The 18689-nt window shown below is 41.7% G+C and overlaps 1 protein-coding gene across 1 annotated transcript in view; it reads left to right on the top strand.

Moving 5' to 3' along the window:
* Positions 1–6254: 6254 nt before the first annotated feature.
* Positions 6255–18689, top strand: part of LOC145504417 (putative selection and upkeep of intraepithelial T-cells protein 1 homolog) — a 67354-nt gene continuing 54919 nt past the window's right edge. Inside the window, exon 1 of the mRNA XM_081485178.1 lies at positions 6255–6380. The gene's annotated coding sequence lies outside the window, so the exon portion shown is untranslated. The remainder of the gene's footprint in view (positions 6381–18689) is intronic.

Here is an 18689-nt window from a genome sequence, read left to right as displayed (position 1 = left end):
CTGTCCATCACCAACTCCCGGAGTCTACCCAAACTCATGTCCATTGAGTTGGTGATACTATCCAACCATCTCATCCTCTGCCGTCGCCTTTTCCTCCTGCCTTCAATCCGTCCCAGCTTCAGGGTCTTTTCAAATGAGTCAGCTCTTCGCATCAGGTGCCCAAAGTATTGGAATCTCAGCTTCAACATCAGTCCTTCCAATGAACACCCAGGACTGATCTCCTTTAGGATGGACTGGTTGGATCTCTTTGCAGTCCAAGGGACCCTCAAGAATCTTCTCCAACACCACAGTTCAAAAGCATCAATTCTTCGGCACTCAGCTTTCTTTATAGTCCAACTCTTGCATCCATACATGACTACTGGAAAAACCATAGCCTTGACTAGATGGACCTTTGTTGGCAAAGTAATGTCTCTGCTTTTTAATATGCTATCTAGGTTGGGCATAACTTTCCTTCCAAGGAGTAAGTGTCTTTTAATTTCATGGCGGCACTCAGAATTTGCAGTGATTTTGGAGCCCCAAAAAATAAAGTCAGTCACTGTTTCCACTGTTTCTGCATCTATTTGCCATGAAGTGATGGGACCGGATGCCATGATCTTAGTTTTCTGAGTGTTGAGCTTCAAGCCAACTTTTTCACTCTCCTCTTTCACTTTCATCACGAGGCTCTTTAGTTCTTCTTCACTTTCTACCATAAGGGTGGTGTCATCTGCATATCTGAGGTTATTGATATTTCTCCCAGCAATCTTGATTCCAGCTTGTGCTTCTTCCAGCCCAGGATTTTTCATGATGTACTCTGCATATAAGTTAAATAAGCAGGGTGACAATATACAGCCTCGATATACTCTTTTTCCTATTTGGAACCAGTCTGTTGTTCCATGTCCAGTTCTAACTGTTCCTTCCTGACCTGCATACAGATTTCTCAAGAGGCAGGTCAGGTGGTCTGGTATTCCCATCTCTTACAGAATTTTCCGCAGTTTATTGTGATCCACACAGTCAAAGGCTTTGGCATAGTCAGTAAAGCAGAAATAGATGTTTTTCTGGAACTCTCTTGCTTTTTCGATGATCCAGCGGATGTTGGCAATTTGATCTCTGGTTCCTCTGCCTTTTCTAAAACCAGCTTGAACATCTGCAAGTTCACAGTTCACGTATTGCTGAAGCCTGGCTTGGAGAATTTTGAGCATTACTTTACTAGCGTGTGAGATGAGTGAAACTGTGTGGTAGTTTGAACATTTTTTGGTATTGCCGTTCTTTGGGATTGGAATGAAAACTGACCTTTTCCAGTCCTGTGGCCACTGCTGAGTTTTCCAAATTTGCTGGCATGTTGAATGCAGCACTTTCACAGCATCATCTTTTAGGATTTGAAATAGCTGAACTGGAATTCCTTCACCTCCACTAGCTTTATTGGTAGTGATGCTTCCTAAGGCCCACTCGGCTTCACATTCCAGAATATCTGGCTCTAGGTGAGTGGTCACACCATCGTGATTATCTGAGTCGTGAAGATCTCTTTTGTACAGTTCTTCTGTGTATTCTTGCCACCTCTTCTTAATATCGTGTGCTTCTGTTAGGTCCACACTATTAATATCCAAGAATATTCAGACCGTAAATTATGAGAAACTTGGAATTTTAAAACCTGAAATATGGAGTTTAAAAGTTTAAAATTCCATGTGGCTCAACTGTATAGTCCATGGGGTCTCAAAGAGTCGGACATGACTGAGCGACTTTCACTTTCCAGAGTCAGAGGAGTGGTCAGCCAAGCTGTTGTTCAGTCACTCAGTTGTGTCAGACTCCTTGCCACCCCATGGACTGCAGCATGCCAGGCTCCCCTGTCCTTCACTATCTCCTGAGTTTGCTCAAACTCATGTCCATTGAGTCAGTGATGCCTTCCAACCTTCTCATCCTGTGTTGTCCACTCCTCCTCCTGCCCTCAATCTTTCTCAGGTCCAGCCCTGAAAAGGGGTCTTCTTCAATGAGTTGGCTCCTCTCATCAGGTAGCCAAAGTATCGGAGCTTCAGCTTCAGCAGCCAAGTGTCAAACTTCCAAAACTCCAAACCCTGGGAGACCAGATCTGTAGGGGGCTGGGGGTCTACTCTCATCCATGGGAGGAGAACCCCTCAATGTACAGCTGCAAGCAGCTTGAATAACTCTGGGGTCTGCTCATGGATGAAAATTCTTGGTTTTATTTTGCTATTTACAGTTACTTATAAAATAAATAGGGCTTCCCTTGTGGCTCAGCTGGTAAAGAATCCACCTGCAATGCGGGAGACCTGGGTTTGATCCCTGATTTGGGAAGATCCCTTGGAGAAGGGAAAGGCTACCCACTCCAGTATCCTGGCCTGGAGAATTCCATGGACTACAGTCCATGGGGTCACAAAGAGTCCGACATGACTGAGAGGCTTTCACTCTCACTTTCATAAAATAAATAACACATTTGGTTGGAAGCTGTTAAACTGGTTCTCATTGCTTGCCAGGGTTCTGGGAAGCCCCCTAGGGTATGACTACCATGGGCACTTGATTGTCCTTCCTTTTGCCCTGTGTCTATAACACTCTATCCAGATGATCGTATTCACCCCTGAGGCCCATTACTGCCTCCCAAAACCTTACTCTGAACTGGCTCAGGCCTCCTTGCCTCCTTCATCCCAGAGCCTCCCAGAGGGAGTGGGAGATACCCTAGCATCATCTTCCACTCTCTTAGAATCAGAGTATTTCAGAATCTAAAAAAAAACTTTTCTGCCTACACTATTAACATCTAAGAATCTTCAAACTGTAAATTGTGAGAAACTTGGAATTTTAAAACCTGAAATTTGGAGGACTTCAATATTAATGATAAGTATACTGCATCCAGGCCTCCACCTACCTCTGAGGTTTAGATGAGGTTGAACATGTATCACTAACTGGTGTATGTCAACTTGGCAGGAGGGTGGAAAAGGGCAATCCATTTCCTTCCTTCATTATCTTTTGTATTTCCATTTGCTAAATGACCCAGTGAAAGGCCCAGAAGGTGCTGCCTTCTAGCTGACCAAATGTGTCATGAGGAAGTCATATGAGCTACCTATGAGAAATATGCCTATGGGGCAGAAGCCATGAATTTTTGAGTTATTCAGTTCAGTTCAGTTGCTCAGTTATGTCTGACTCTTTGCGACCCCATGGACTGCAGCACGCCAGGTTTCCCTGTCCATCACCAACTCCCAGAGCTTGCTCAAACTCATGTCCATCGAGTTGGTGATGCCACGTAATGGGTCTGCAATACTAGCATCTTCCACTTTCTTAATATATTTCCTGGAGAAGTTCAAGTTAAACTTAGAATTCTATACTCTTAATACTTTAGGATTTAAGGCTCCTAGCCCTTTAGAATTCTAGGCTCCCAGATATTTAGATTATGATCTGGAATATTAAAGACATAAATCCCAACAAGTCCCCGACATACGAAACTTCAAGTTGTGAACTTTCAAAGATGCGAACATGTGTTTGTGTGTCCAGTCACAAGTTATTTCACATGTCTTGTGTACATTGTCATGTGTGTGCACCCTCCACGAGTGGTTTTGTGTGATTTACCGCACAGTACTATACAGAGTACAATAGTACAGTATCTTTATTTCAAGCTATATCTGCAAGAGGATGGCTTCACTGAACTCCGTGCTGTGTACCACAAGGAGATTACTAATGAAGACCTGATGGAACAGGAGACCCAGAGAAAGGATAAAGAGAGACAAGAGGAAGAAGTAACTGAAGAGTCAAAGAGATTCTGGAGATGCCTAGGGGATTTTCTTTATCTGAGGAGGCACTATTCGTTTTTGAGGCAAAGGACTCAAATGTAGAATGGTACACGAAGGTCACAGCAGCCATTCAGAATGCAGTCCAGGGCTACCATGTCATCTATGACAAGAGAAAAAGAGCTACCACCTAAACATTGGGCTTCCCAGGTGGCACTAGTGGTAAAGAACCCGCCTGCCAATGCAGGAAGCATAAGAGACATGGGTTCGATCCCTGGGTCAGGAAGATCCCCTGGAGGAGGGCATGGCAACCCACTCCAGTATTCTTGCCTGAGAAATCCCATGGACAGAGGAGCCTAGCGGGCTACAGTCCATATGGTCACAGAGTTGGACACGACTGACTCGACTTAGCATACAGGCACTCAGACATCACCGGATTGTTTTTTCAAGAGGGTAAGTAGAATTCAGTGCAGCAAGGAACCAGAACCTGTGCCATCTGTGTCAGGCATGAGTGAAATTGCAGCTTGCCCTCCATCTCCTATTGCTGACAATCTTTCATCTCTACCATCTTTCACCTTCTCTCCATCCTCTCCTCAGTAACTCTTCTTGCCTGTTCACTTGATGCCAGGACCTGTAAGCCAGCTGTTGTAGTGTTCTATTGTACTTTTCAAGGCACTTCCTTGTAAGATTAAAAATGTTTTCTTTATTTTTTGTGTTTGTTTTTTATGTATTATTTGTGTGAAAAGTATTATAAACCTATTACAGTATAGCACTATATAGCCAATTGTGTTAGTTGGATACCTAGGCTAACTTTATTGGACTTACAAACGGACTTTCAGAATGGAACTCGTTCGTACATGGGGGACTTACTGTACTAGAACCTTAGCTCAAAGGGACCTAGGACTGTATCTGATTCAGTCTCTTTCACCGTAGAATAGATTGGGGCTGGGGGAGGGTCTGGAAGAATGAGGACCTGTGAGAAACTATTGCAACTTTTGTTGAATACAATAGCATCCAAGGCTTGAGCTGGGCATGCAGGAGATGGGGGAGGAAAAGGCACATAGTTACTATTAACAATAGAGATATAAACAAGATCTCAATTTAATGCTTCCCAGTGAGTTAACAGTAAAATTATGAGATACTCAACCCAGTGTTCTTACTTTATGTTGAGGAAACAGAGGTCTTGAGAAGAGGTCCAGTTTGGAACAATCAGTTAGTGACAGATCAGATCTGGACACAAATCTGTGTTTTTTGACTTCCAGCCAGTTATTTCCCTTCCACTGATCTGCCTCTCCCGGACTAAGGTCACTCACAGCATTCCTTTGACAGCTTTATGTGAAGCAGGCAGTATATCACTGGGCTATTTAGTAAATGGAAATATAAAGGACAATGGAGAAAGGAAATGAATTGTATGATGGGAGCTCTTGACAAAATTCACCAGTTAATTCAGATCAAGGCTGTGGGTTTTACTCTTCTGGTCCATTCTATGTTTTTGTCACAGAACAAGTCCTGTGCTTGCTGGGCTACACCTGGACCGTGGTCACAATGTGAGGCCAGCGCTGACTTTGGCCAAAGCCTGAGCCTTGACTTCGATAACAAAGTAAGATAAAGCATTTAGAGGAAAAATTAGAACTCAGGCCATACTTTGTACTGAGCAGAGTACAGGCTATCTTTTGTACTGAGCAGATCTTCTCGGGTTAGAAAAAGACAAGTGGGCTCTTGAGTTTCCCTGTGCAGAGCCTCTTGGTTTCATGAGTAGGGAGTTTTCGAGAAGAAAGCTTTTCTTCCAAGCACATTTCAGATTTTTTCTGCTTTTATGGATGAGAAGTGACTTTATGGTGAATTGGGGCAGAAGTTCTAAGCATGTAGAACTCAGCTCTGTCATTTTCTTTATCTTGTGCAAGGTCTACCCATAGGAAGTGAATTACTGCTGTTCCTCTTGGGCCCAAGCCATGTAGGCAGTGGTCTGAGTACTCCATCTGGGTGGATAAGTCTGTCTATTTATGGGGAGCCTTTAGCAGTAATATATTAGTCAGAGGAAGCTACTTTTGAATCAACAGCTCCTAAATTGAAGTGGCTTTATGCAGTAAAAGTTTCTTGCTCATGTTACTGACAAATGTGAGATGGGTGCTCTGCTCCATGCAGTCATTCAGGATCCAAGTTTCTTCCACTGTGTGTCTTTGGCATCTTGTAGAGCAGCAGTTCTCAACAGGAGCTGATTCTGCCCTTCAGAGACCTTTGAAAGTGTCTGGAGACATTTTGGTTGCCACATTGGCAAGTGGGGATGCTATTTGTATCTCATGGGTAGAGATCAGAAATGCTCTTGATATCCTATAATGCATGAGAAGGCTCCATGGCAAAGAATTGTCTGGCTACAAATGCCAATAGTGCTGAGGTTAAAAAAAAAATCCTGTTGGGACATTCTACCAGCAGATAAAGAAGAGTGGGGGAATAGAGAATTACGTGTGGGAGCCTATGAGTCTTGCCTACAAGTGGTGCACAGCAGTTCTGCCCACAGTCCACTGGCTAGAACTAGGTCACATGGCCACACCCACCAGGGAACAAGACTGGAATGTGCAGAGGCTGATGGCCAGGAAGAAGGGGAGCAGACCTGCTGAGCATCCCTCTAGGATCTGTCTTGAGACACGTCGTCTCCAGCTCTGGCCAATAAAGGTACTGTTTTGGTCTCTATCTATTAATATATGCTCTATTACTGCTTAAATTTTTATTTATTAAAAATATTTTTTTGGCTGCCCTGGGTCTTTGTTGCCGTGTGCAGACTATCTCTAGTTGCAGCAAGTGGTGGCTACTCTTTAGCTGTGGTGTGTGGGCTTCTCATTGCAGTGGCTTCTCTTGTTGCAGAGCACTGGTTCTAGGGTTCAGGGGGTTCAGAAGTTGCAGCATGTGTCCTCTAAAGTGTGGGCTCAGCAGTCGTGGTACATGGACTTAGTTGCTTCACAGCATGTGGAATCTTCCTGGACCAGGAATCAAACCCGTGTCTCCTGTATTGGCAGGAGGATTCTTAACCACTGGGCCACCATAGAGGTCCGGTTCTTTTAATTCTTAAGTCATTCAGATGGATTAACCACGATTTCAGTTTGCTAAGGCAAACTGCTTTAACTCTTTGGTGCTCTGCTAATCTACAAAACGGAGGTAATAAAATTTACCTCCCTTGGGTTGCTGTGAGGGTTTCTCCTGCTCTATCTTGGCCTACATTTGGAGAAGTGATCCTTCCTTTGTCTACTCAGAAGAAAATTCTGAGATACCCCATTCCAGAAAATGAAATTCCATCCTCATTACAAAACTCAGCTCTAGGAGAAGGAAGAACTTTGCAAGAAGAAATTTCAGTATTCAAGGTATCTAAAAGCAGGATTCTGAGAAATCTCTGTTACTCAGAAATTTGTTTTGAAAATGAAAATGACTGCAAAAAATGACCCTCAGTTGTGACTTCCCTTGTGGTCCAGTGGTAAAGAATCCACTTGCCAATGCAGAGGACAAGGGTTCAATCAGCGGTCTGGGAAGATTCCACAGGCTGCAGAGCAGCTAAGCCCATGAGCCACAACTACTGAAGCCCACGCACTCTATAGAGCCCCTGCTCTGCAACGAGAGAAGCCACTGAAGTAAGAAACTCATGCACTGCAACGAAGAGTAGCCCCTGTTTGCCACAACTAGAGAAAAACCCATGCAGAGCAATGAAGACACAATGCAGCCAAAAAAAAAAAAGACCCTTGGTTGAGTAGGGGAGACATTTGACCCTAGTTTTAGGCCTGCGTCTCTCTCTATGCAGCTTCGGGCACTCCTGAGCTGGACCTTAGGGCCCTTGCTGGGCAGTTAGCAAGGTGACTTTCCTAATAACTCTCAGATTCAATGTAAGCTTGTCTGCCCCATTTATGTGCCTCTCTTGGCCTCCTTTTCTTGGCATTGGTCTCCTCTTGAAGAACGGGATCTTGTTTATAAAGAAGGGCATAGCAGAGGCGGGGAGTTTAATGGCCATCTCCCCTCCTGGGGAACCCAGTTGGCAGAGGAAAGTCCTCAGGAGGTTGTCATAAATAACCAGGCCCTTATCCTCACTTCCTCAGAAGGAAGTCTCAGTAGTGATTGATGTGGTCCATTTGGGCAAAGTTGGGAGCTCAGAGACATGCTTCCTGGCAAATCTGCGTGTTAAGTCTTACATTAACCCCAGCCTGTCTGGGAGCCAGTGTCTCAGGCATCTTTGCATGGTCTCTTTGAGAGCTTCAAAGAAGAGGCAGAGGATTTCTGTGCAGGTGAGAAGTGAGAGGTCAGCCTGTGGGCATGGAGAATAAAAGACAGACTCTAGACACAGCTCAGAGAGAAAACTGCCTAGAGTTTTCTACGGAATCCCTATCAGGATTTTTCTCCTCATCTTCTCTCATCCAGAACAGGTCCCAGCAAAGAGCAGGCATCATTAAAATATACCTGGTTGACATGACATGTATAGGCATACCTTGTACTATTGCACTTGATTGAGCTTCACAGATAATTTGAAGGTTTGTGGCAACCTTGCATCGAGCAAGTTTATCAGTACCATTTTCCCATAACATTTGCTCATTTCATGTCTTTGCATCACATATTGATAATTCTTGCCATATTTCAAGCTTTTTCATTATTGTCATATTTGTTACAGTGATCTGTGATCAGTGATTCTGATGTTACTACTATGACTAGTTGAAGGCTCAGATAATGGTTAATATTTTTAAACAAGAAAGTATTTTTAATTAAAAAATATATACATGTTTTTTCCAGCATAATGCTATTGCTGACTTAATGGACCACAATATAATGTGGATATAACTTTTATATGTGCTAGGAAACCAAAAAATTCGTGTGACTCTCTTTATTGCTGTGGTCTGGAAACAAAACCTCAGTACCCCCAAGGTATACCTGTACATGATTTGATATTTAAATTGTTTTAAGTCAAGGCTAAACACTTGTGTGCCAAAAAGAACACAGTGGAAAAACATTAGACATAAAAGAGTTGTCTCTTCTACTTGCTCAGCGATGCCAAGCGCTGAAAGGAGGAAGGATGGAGGGAGGAAGAATGTGGGGGAAGACACAAAACTGCTGGCTTCAAGATCTGGCTGACCTGAGTCTTAATCCCCCCAAGAGAGCCGTCATTAAAGACTTGTTGACTTAGCTCAATATGCAGCCTGAAGTTTTCTGGGCCCACGGCTGCCCCTACCCACTCGTCATTTAGAAGCCCCCTCCTTCTCCTGCAGCCTGGGGCAAACAGTAAGGCTCCCTCCATCCAGCTTCTCCTCTGGACCTGTTTTTATCTGTGCAAGAGACTGCCCTGCAGCTGCTAACGATTGGGATCAGATACATCCTTCCCAGGTAAACATCCCAGCCAAATCCAATCTTCACTGCAGCTTTGCAGCATTCCACCATCAAGCCTGCACAGGAAGATAGGTCAGGCGAGAAAGGGAAATTTGTCATAATCATCATGGGAAGTGCAGCTTTCATGGAGAGGATATTCCCTCCTCCTCTCTCTTCTAGTTTAATCTAAGTGATGGAGGAGTTTCCAAGAGAAAGACCCTTAGAGACTGGGAGTGTCTGTAGGAAGAAGGAACTGGGAGTTCACTCCTTGGTGAGATGCTTGCTGAGGTGCTGAATCTGCAGGCACCTCCCAGACCTGTCACGAGAGCACAGCAGAACAAGAGAGAGGGTTCTAGGAAGAGCTTGACCTCTGTCCACTGGAATTTGAGGGTACACATAAACTAGAGATTGATATTTGCTTCTTTTTAAAAGTGATTAATTAGGGTTTTTTTTTTTTTACTTGCTTCTTTTTAAAAAGAGGTACAATTGACCTACTGCACATATTTAAAGTATGCAATTTCATGACATGTATGTATTCATGAAACCATCACCACAAAGAAGACAGTGAGTAAGGCCACATCCCCAGTACTCCTTTGTAAAAGATTGCCCCTCCATAAATTACTCCCCTCATGCCACTCCATACCAACTCTCCACCAAATAACCATCAGACTGCTTTTTGTTACTACAGAATTCACTTGCATTTGCTAGAGTTTTGTATAAGTGGAGTCATACAGTATGTACTCTTTTTATCTGGCTTCTTTCACTCAGTATAAATACTTTGAGATTCATCCATGTTGCTGTGTGTATCACTGGCTCATTCTCTTTTGTTGCTGAGCAGCATTCCATTGTATACATATACAACAATTTACTTATCCATTCCCCAGTCTATGGAACTTTGAGTAGTTTCCACTTTGGGGCTGTTGTAAATAAAGCTGCTATGTCCATTCATGTACCAGTCTTCGTATAGACATGCTTTCCTATATCTTCAGTGGAATGGTTAGATCATATGATAGCTGTACATTCTAAGAAACTGCCGAACTGTTGTCTGAAGTGGTCTTACCATTTTTCGTTCCCATCAGCAGTGTATAAGAATTCTACTCCTTCTGTGTCCTTGCCAACACCCAGCATGATCAGTTATAAATTATAGCCATTTTCATACATATGTGGTGGTATCATATTGTGGTTTTAAAGTTCCTAATGATCACCTTTTCACGTGATCATTTTCATATCTTTGGGAAAATGTCTTTTCAAATATTTTGTCCATTTTTTTTATTATGTTGTTTTCTTTTTACTGAGTTGTGAGAGTTCTTGATTGATTTTGGATACAAATCTTTATCAAATATACACTCTGCATATATTTTCACTTAGCTTGTATCTGGTCTTTTCATGCCTTTGGAGGTATACAAGTTTTAAATTTTGAAAAGTTTTAAACGCAAAAACTATTACAATATTGTAAAGTAATTAGCCCCCAACAACAACAACAAAAAAAATGGATTCAGTGGACATGAGTTTGAACAAACTCTGGGAGATAGTGAAGGACAGGGGAGCCTGGTGTTTTCCAGTCTGTGGGGCAACAAAGAGTTGGACACAACTTAGTGACTGAACAACAACAGCTTATCAAAAGTTTCTTTTATGGGTTGTACTTTGATGTTAAATCTAAAAAAACTTTGCTATCCTAAGGTTACAAAGACTTTCTCCTAAAAATATTATAGCTTTATGACCCTCATTTAAGTCTATGATGGATTTTTAGTTAAATTTTTGTATACAGTGTGAATTATGGACTGAACATTCACTATTTTTTTTTTGGTTTTTTTGCTTATGTTTATCCAATTGTCCCAACAACATTTATTGAAGAGACTGTTCTTTCTCCACCAAATTATCTTTACATCTTTGTCAAAAATCAGTTATTTATATATGTGTAAATCTGTTTCTGGACTCCTAGTTCTAGTCCATTGACCTGTATGTCTATTTGTATTCCAATGCCACACTTTTGATTACTGTAACTTTTTAGTAAGTCTTGAAATCAAGTATAATTATCCCACTAGCACTATTCTTTTTCAAAGTTGTTTTAGTTCTTCTAGGTCCTCTGCATTTCCATGTATATTTTAGAATCAACTTGTCAATTTCTGCAAAAAGGTTTCGGGATTTTATTTGGGATTTTATGAGTCTATAGATCAATTTGGAAATAATTGACATTTTTAACTATGGTTAATCTTCTGACTCATGAACAAGATATATCTTCATTTATTTAGGTCATCTTTACTTTCAGTAATGTTTTGGAGTTTTAAGTGTACATTTTTTCCATAAATTTTGTCATATTTATCATGAACTATTTAGTACTTTAAATACTTTGTAAATGTTTTTAAATCTTTATTTCTTTTTTTTAAATTAGTTTATTTTCTATTTTTTAACTTTACAATATTGTATTCATTTTGCCATACATTGACATGATTTTGATGTCTTGCATACAGGGTTATCTTTACCGATTGACTAAATACCGTATATATGTGTTAGTATATTGTATTGGTGTTTTTCTTTCTGGTTTACTTCACTCTGTATAATAGGCTCCAGTTTCATCCACCTCATTAGAACTGATTCGAATGTATCCTTTTTAATGGCTGAGTAATATTCCATTGTGTATATGTACCACAGCTTCCTTATGCATTCATCTGCTGATGGGCATCTAGGCTGCTTCCATGTCCTGGCTATTATAAACAGTGCTGCGATGAACATTGGGGTACATGTGTCTCTTTCAAGTCTGGTTTCCTCCGTGTATATGCCCAGCAGTGGGATTGCTGGGTCATATGGCAGTTCTATTTAAAATCTTTATTTCTGATAATTTATTGGTAGCACATAGAAATACAGTTGATTTCTTTATATTGATCTTGCATCCTGCAATTTTGTTAAACATGCTTATTAGTTATAGTTGATTTTCTGCACATTCCACTAGATTTTCTATATAGATACTCATTTTGCCTAGGAATGAGAATAATTTTACTTATTCCATTCAATTTGGATTCCTTTTATTCTTTTTATATAATTATTATATTATACAATGTTGAAAAAAGTGGTGATCCTTTTTTTGTTTGTTTCTGATATTTTAAACATTTTTACCATTAAGTAGAATGTTAGGTATCTTTTTTTGCGTGTGTAGATAATGCGTTTTGAATTGAGGAAGTTCCCTTTTGTACCTAGTTTGTTGAGTCTGTATCCAGATTGATTGGATTTTATAAGCATGTTGCTGCTTCTGCTGCTAAGTCGCTTCAGTCGTGTCCGACTCTGTGTGATCCCATAGACGGCAGCCCACCAGGGTCCGCCGTCCCTGGGATTCTCCAGGCAAGAACACTGGAGTGGATTGCCCTTTCCTTCTCCAGTGCATGAAGGTGAAAAGTGAAAGTGAAGTCATGTTGGGTTTTGTTAAATGCTTTTTCAGCATTTATTAAGATGATCATGTATTTTTCCTGTTTGTTTTGTTAATATGATAAATTGCATTGATTTTAAAAATGTTTAATTATAATAAAAAAACACATGACATAACATTTACTGTCTTAACCATATTAAAGTGTTAATTACATTCACATTGCTGTGCAACAGATTCTCAGTATCTGCAATGATTTCTGAATGTTAAATCCACCCTACATTCCTTGGAAAAATTCCACTTGACCATAATATATTACCTTTTTTATATGTTGTTGGGTTTGATTTGCTAAAATTTTGTTTAGGCTTTTTCAGCTGTGTTTTTGAAAAATATTGGTTTACAGTTTCTTTTCTGGTGATAGCATTTTCTGGTTTCATCTTCACAGCAATGCTGACATCAAATAATGTGTTGGGAGGCATACCTTCTTTTTCAATTTTCTGGAAGAGTTTATGTAGAATTGGTATTGCTTCTTCCCTAATGTTTGGTAGAATTCACTAGTGATTCCATGTGGTCTAGAGTTTTCCTTATAGGAGAGTTTTTAAACTACAAGTTCTATTTCTTTAATAGATACAGAGCTATTAAGGTTATCTATTCTTTCTTGACTAAGCTTTGGTAGTTTGCATCTTTTAGGGAACTGGTCCATTTCAGCTGGATTGTCAAATTTATAAGTATAAAGTTATTGAAAGTAGTCTCTTATTTAAAAAAATATTTGTGGAATCTGTGGTGATATTACTTCTCTCATTCCTGATTTTATAATCTGTGTTTTTCTTTTTTTTCCTTATCAAGCTAGCTAAGAGATTAATCAACCTTATTGAACTTAAAGAAACAGCTTTTGATCTCACTGATTTTTAAAATTGATTTAGTGTCTTTTATTTTACTGATTACCACACTGAAATTTATTATTTTATTTCTTCTTACTTTATGCTAATTTGTTCTTTTTTAAAACTGCTATGCCTTCAAGTTAACTAATCTTTTCTTCTGCCATGTTTAATATATCCTAAATTCCACAGCATTTTTCATAAAAAATGTATTTTTCACATCTAGAAGTTCTATTTGAGTCTTTTTGATATCTTTCCTGTCTCAACTTTTTGAATACATAGAATACAGTTAAAACAATTATTTTGAAATCTTAGACTGCTAATTTTAACATCTGTCTCAGTTCTTGGACTATTTTGATAGATTGATTATTCTCCTTATTAGGGACTGTGTTTCCCTGCTTTATTGCATGTCTGGAAATCCTCAATTAGATGCCAGAAACAGTGACTTTTACCTTGTTGGATGGTGGATCATTTTTGTTCTTATAAATCTTGAGTTTGTTCTGGGATACTACTTAGGAATAATTTGCTCTTCTTGGGTCTTGCTTTTATGATATATTTGGTATATATACCAGCAATCTATATGCAGCAATCTAAGGTGAATTATTCCCCACTACTGAGCAAAACCTTCTTGAGTACTCAAACCCCAGGCTCAGGAGTTATGATTCTTTTCAGTCCAGCTAGGGGAAGATGCAGCATTCCCAGCCCTGGGTGAATGTTGGACTTTGTTTTCTAATCTTTTCAGATTATTTTTTCCCTGGCCACTATGTTTCTTCACCTGCATTTATTGATTGGTACCCTCCTGAATATCAGAAAGGTGGTCCTTTGCAGATCTTTGGGGTGCTCCCCCTGTTGGTTCTTCCTCTGTTGCTCTGTCCTATGAATTGCCACTTGGTGATCCAACTCTCAGCATCATCTCTTATACTCAGAGTTTTGTTCTCTGCACCACAGCCTGGAAACTCTGAAGGCATCAAGCTGGGACAATCATTGGCTTACCTCCTTTGTTTCTTATCTCTCAAGGATCCCTATCCTTTGTTAAGTGTCTTGAAAATTGTGTGTTTTTAAAAATATTTTATCTGTTTCTATTTTATGTTTTGTTTGTTTAAGGCAGGAGGGTAAATCTAACTCCAATAATTTAACCGGCTCCACTACAATGAGAGAATAGAAATCATAGGAGAAGGTGACAGCTCTTGTGGCCATGGACCAAGTAAGATGGCATCCAGATGGAGAAAAATTGGGGGCAAAGATTGTTTCCAGGACGAAGGGAGACATGGTTACCCCCCACTTGGGTTTCTCAGTGGTGGAAGGTGTGGCATAAAAATGAACATCTCCCTCTAAAAACACAACTCCACACCCCATACTATTTAATAGGAGACTGACATATTGCCAGAAGCCACCAACAACAGAGAGAAACAGGTCAAGCCAGTGTGAGAGCAGGGACCTCTTTCCACCAGAGATAAGAAGCCATTTATTTAAAGTGGCCTTCTCTATTCCTTTTATTCTGCCTTCTTCCCTTCACATGAGAGGCACTAGATGGAGTAAAGAAAGGAGAAGGAATAAAAGACAAGGAGACAAGAAGACAAGATCAAGTCCTCTTCTCACTCTTGGAACTTGAGTTACAAGTCTGGCAAACTCTGAAGAGGGGGAAAGACTTGGATATAATATTGAAGTTGTAAACTGGACTGGACTTTGAGTAATGACATTGACAGGAAAGTGATGGTTGGAGTCTGCTTGGAGGTTCCTTGGGCAGTGAGACTGAGAGACTGGACAGAGCTAGTTAACTGCAGGGAATGAAGAAAATAAATTGATCTTTATTTATACCTCCAGTGAATTGAGGCTTCTCAGTAAACTGGCTACATCTGATTTGTTAGCAATAGCTCCCAAATATTGAGACAGGCACTATACTGAGTGATGTACTTACCATATTTGTTCTTCATAACCTACAAGATAGTTACCATTTTATTTCCTCCATTTTGCAGGTGAGGTAAACTGAGACACCACTGATTTGCCTAAATATAGAATGTAGAAATTTCAGATCTGAAATACTGATGGGAACAATTTCATGTGCATCACTCTAGTCTAAGGAAAACCCATTCTACTCAACTGCATTACTCTTACTCACAATACTTTCCTAAACATTTTGCCTGTATTCAGAGTTTGTTCCACTTCCCCGGGCTATGTTCTGTCAAGCATTTCCTATTGAGACCTGGGCAGCTTAACTACTGTGATGGAGGCAGATGAGAGAAGGGGATATTATTGGAAAACCTTCATTTTAAGAAGATGAAATGTTGGATCAGGGCTCCTGTCTGACCGAGAGACATCAAATAGGTGGGTGGCCTTGAACAAGTCACTTAATCTCTCTGTGCTTTGTCTTCCTGACATGTCACATGAGGATAGTAATTGTCTTAGTACTTTTGGGCTACTCTAACAAAATACCACACAGTGGAAGCTTAGGAACAACAGAAATTTATTTCTCACAGTTTTGCTGGCCAGAAGTCTCAGGTCAGGGTGTCAGCGTGGTGAAGTGAGGGCCCTCTTCCAGATTCAGACTCCTTTTGGTAGCCTCACCTGGCAGAAGGTACTGGGGACCTCTCTGGATTCTTTCATAAGAGCACTAACCCCATTACCAGGGCTCTATCATCAAGACTGAGTCACTTCCCAAAGGTCCTACATACTCATATCTTTACTTTAGGGGTTAGGGTTTCAACATATGAATTTGGGGGGACCATAGCAGTAATAGTACCTAGCCCATAGCACTGTTGTGAAGAACAAAGTGTCAGTATAGACAAAACCCTTGATCAATATCTGGCCAATGGCCTCCTCTAGCCAAGGGTTAACCATTATTGTTATCTGTCCTCTAATACTAGGTAACTTCCTTTCCCCTACTGAAGGAAAATATCTGAATGAACCCAAACATAGGCATTAACTTTTTTCTCTGTATTTTCATGTCTCCTCTCTCATGTCCATCATCACCCCCAAGAAACATATCTTTACTTAGCAAAACCACTCTCCCCACTCACAAGAGCAAGAAGGGGGAGAATTTTTGCTCTTCCTGGAAAGAACCCACATCTGACAGTGGATTTCTACCCAGCTTCCCAGAGTATACTTCTGGTTACACTGCTGGAGGGTGTCAGAGGGGGTAGTTAAGCCCATCTCTGTCTGGTTACCCAGATGAGAAGCTCTGGAGTCTTGTTCCATTCCCTCTGCAAAGGCCTGAGTAGCCACGTGGGTCCCTACAGTACCTTCCATGTGCGCTAGGCAGCAGGTGCTGCATCTGAAAAGTGGGTGGGGCTGCTACACAACCAGTTCTGCTGGTGGCACCAGAATCCCCTGTGAGATCTGTAACAACCCAGATGCCTAGGCCCTAGCCCAGGATGCTGATGCTGTGGGTTTGGTGTGGGGCCGAGGCATATGCATTTTTTAAAGGCTCCACAGGGAATTACGGTTCAGCTGGTTGCAGAGACCTGCATCTGGAAGCCACTGCTTTAGAGTGTTCCAGAGAGTGGTAGCCGCACGCAAGCATGAAGGGCAGCACAGATCACCACCCTGGGCTCCTGGGCCTCAGTGGGTGAGGGGTTTTACAGCGTGACAGAGTTGACCTGACGGCTCACTAATGCAGCACAAAGTAAGGATCAGGAGACCGAGGCCAGGAGGGCTTGCCTGAGGTCAGAGACCTGCTCTGTGGTGACGATGCTGTCACACTTCCCCACTAGCCCAGTGACCTAAGAATACTTTTGAAAGCTACAGGAAGACTCCCCTGCCTGAATCAGTGTCTTTAGCTGCTATTGGAACAACCCCAACTCCCCAATAATTCAAAACTCTATAGAACATGTTTTTGCCTGAACTGGGATTCACCCCTTGGTGGCCTGGTCCCACAGACGATGTTCTTAATTGCACTGCATCACGGCCCTTCCTCCAGCACCTGGGCAACTCTCCCTGCCTCCCACTCTGTACCCCACTCTGCTCCCCCTCCATCCTCTCACAGTCCTTGGGCAAATCAAGACTTCTCTGGGTGTCAGCTTCCTCCTCTGGGAGACAGGGATAATGATTGCATGAGAAAATGTAGGCACTGCTGTGTGTGTAATTGTAGAAAAGAGTTAGGGATTATCTTGCCTCTAAACCCTCTCTGACTTTCAATACTAGTTTCCTAGAGGCCTAGGACCTTGGAAAAATCTATATCCTAAACCCCTAAGTTTATAGAAATGGAGCCCAGAAAGCTGGATGACTGTGAGAGGGGAGTTCGAATCTAGGCGAACTCACTCTGTACCCCTGTCCTTCCCTCCGTATCACAGGCACATGGCCCTGCAGCCCTTCCACGGAACCTCTTACTATTATTATTTCACAGATTCCTGACTGCTAGCTGGTTGTCTCCTCTCCCTCCTCTTCCCACTTTCCTTCCATTAGCCTTTACGGAGCACTTGTGTTAGTGTCGTGTGTTAGGTCAGTGTTGGAGAATCTCATCTATAATACATACTAAGTAAGTGTTTGATGGTGGTTTATTTATTTACACTTAATCACATATTCTGGAGAAGGAAATGGCTACCCACTCCAGCATTCTTGCTTGGAAAATTCCACTGCCAGAGGAACTTGGTGGGCTACAGTCCATGGGGTTGCAAAGAGTTGGACATGACTGAGCACACACATGCACACGATCACATATTTAGCAATAAGCACTTGGTTTGTGTTAAATTATTTTCAGGGGAGCTGTGAGGGATCCAAGAGAAGCAGAGAAGGACATGATCCATGTCTTCTATCCTCAAGGATTTGGCAGAGTTTGAGGGGAGAAAGTCCACACACACACATAAGCACACTCAACACAGACACAGATACACACACACACACACACACACACACACACACACCCTCAAGGACACTAAGCATCAAGAAGAAGGTGTAGGGGCTCTATGTCAACATTGCTGTGTTCAATGGTGGTGATGGTAGGAGGGCAGGTCATCTGGCTTGAGGTTGGGAGGCTGCTGTACTGTGGTCTCCCCACCTCTGTGATGGTGCCCCCTCAACCTACTCTCTGACTCCCCATGTCTTTTAACCCCTTGTCCGCCAGGTTCCTCAGGTTTCTGTCTTCGAATCTTTTCTCACTCTGTGTGGTTGTATGCGGTTTCATCTGTTTCCCTGAGTCAACGATCATCCACTTCTTCGTGCTTCTGAATCTGTATCTGCAGAAAGAATAGGCTCTGTGAGTTCCTGACCCTTGTATCCACCTGCCTCCAGAACACCTCTGACCTGATAGCTCAACGGCACTTGTCCCAAACAATTTCTTTCTCTCCCAACCGGCTTTTCCTCCTTGAGCTCTGGAAAACCTGTAAGTCATTTCTGAAGCCTCCCTCTCCTGTGCTCCTCTGGCATCCCGGTAATCACGATGTTGTTCGAATCACAGAATCTTGGAGCTATAACAAT

The sequence above is a fragment of the Giraffa tippelskirchi genome, chromosome 5 (genome assembly GCF_054371585.1).
Source record: "Giraffa tippelskirchi isolate mGirTip1 chromosome 5, T2T-mGirTip1v1.2.pri, whole genome shotgun sequence".
NCBI classification, from domain to species: domain Eukaryota; kingdom Metazoa; phylum Chordata; class Mammalia; order Artiodactyla; family Giraffidae; genus Giraffa; species Giraffa tippelskirchi.
Note: the sequence above shows the minus strand (reverse complement) of the source record. Positions and strands in the feature narration are given on the sequence as shown.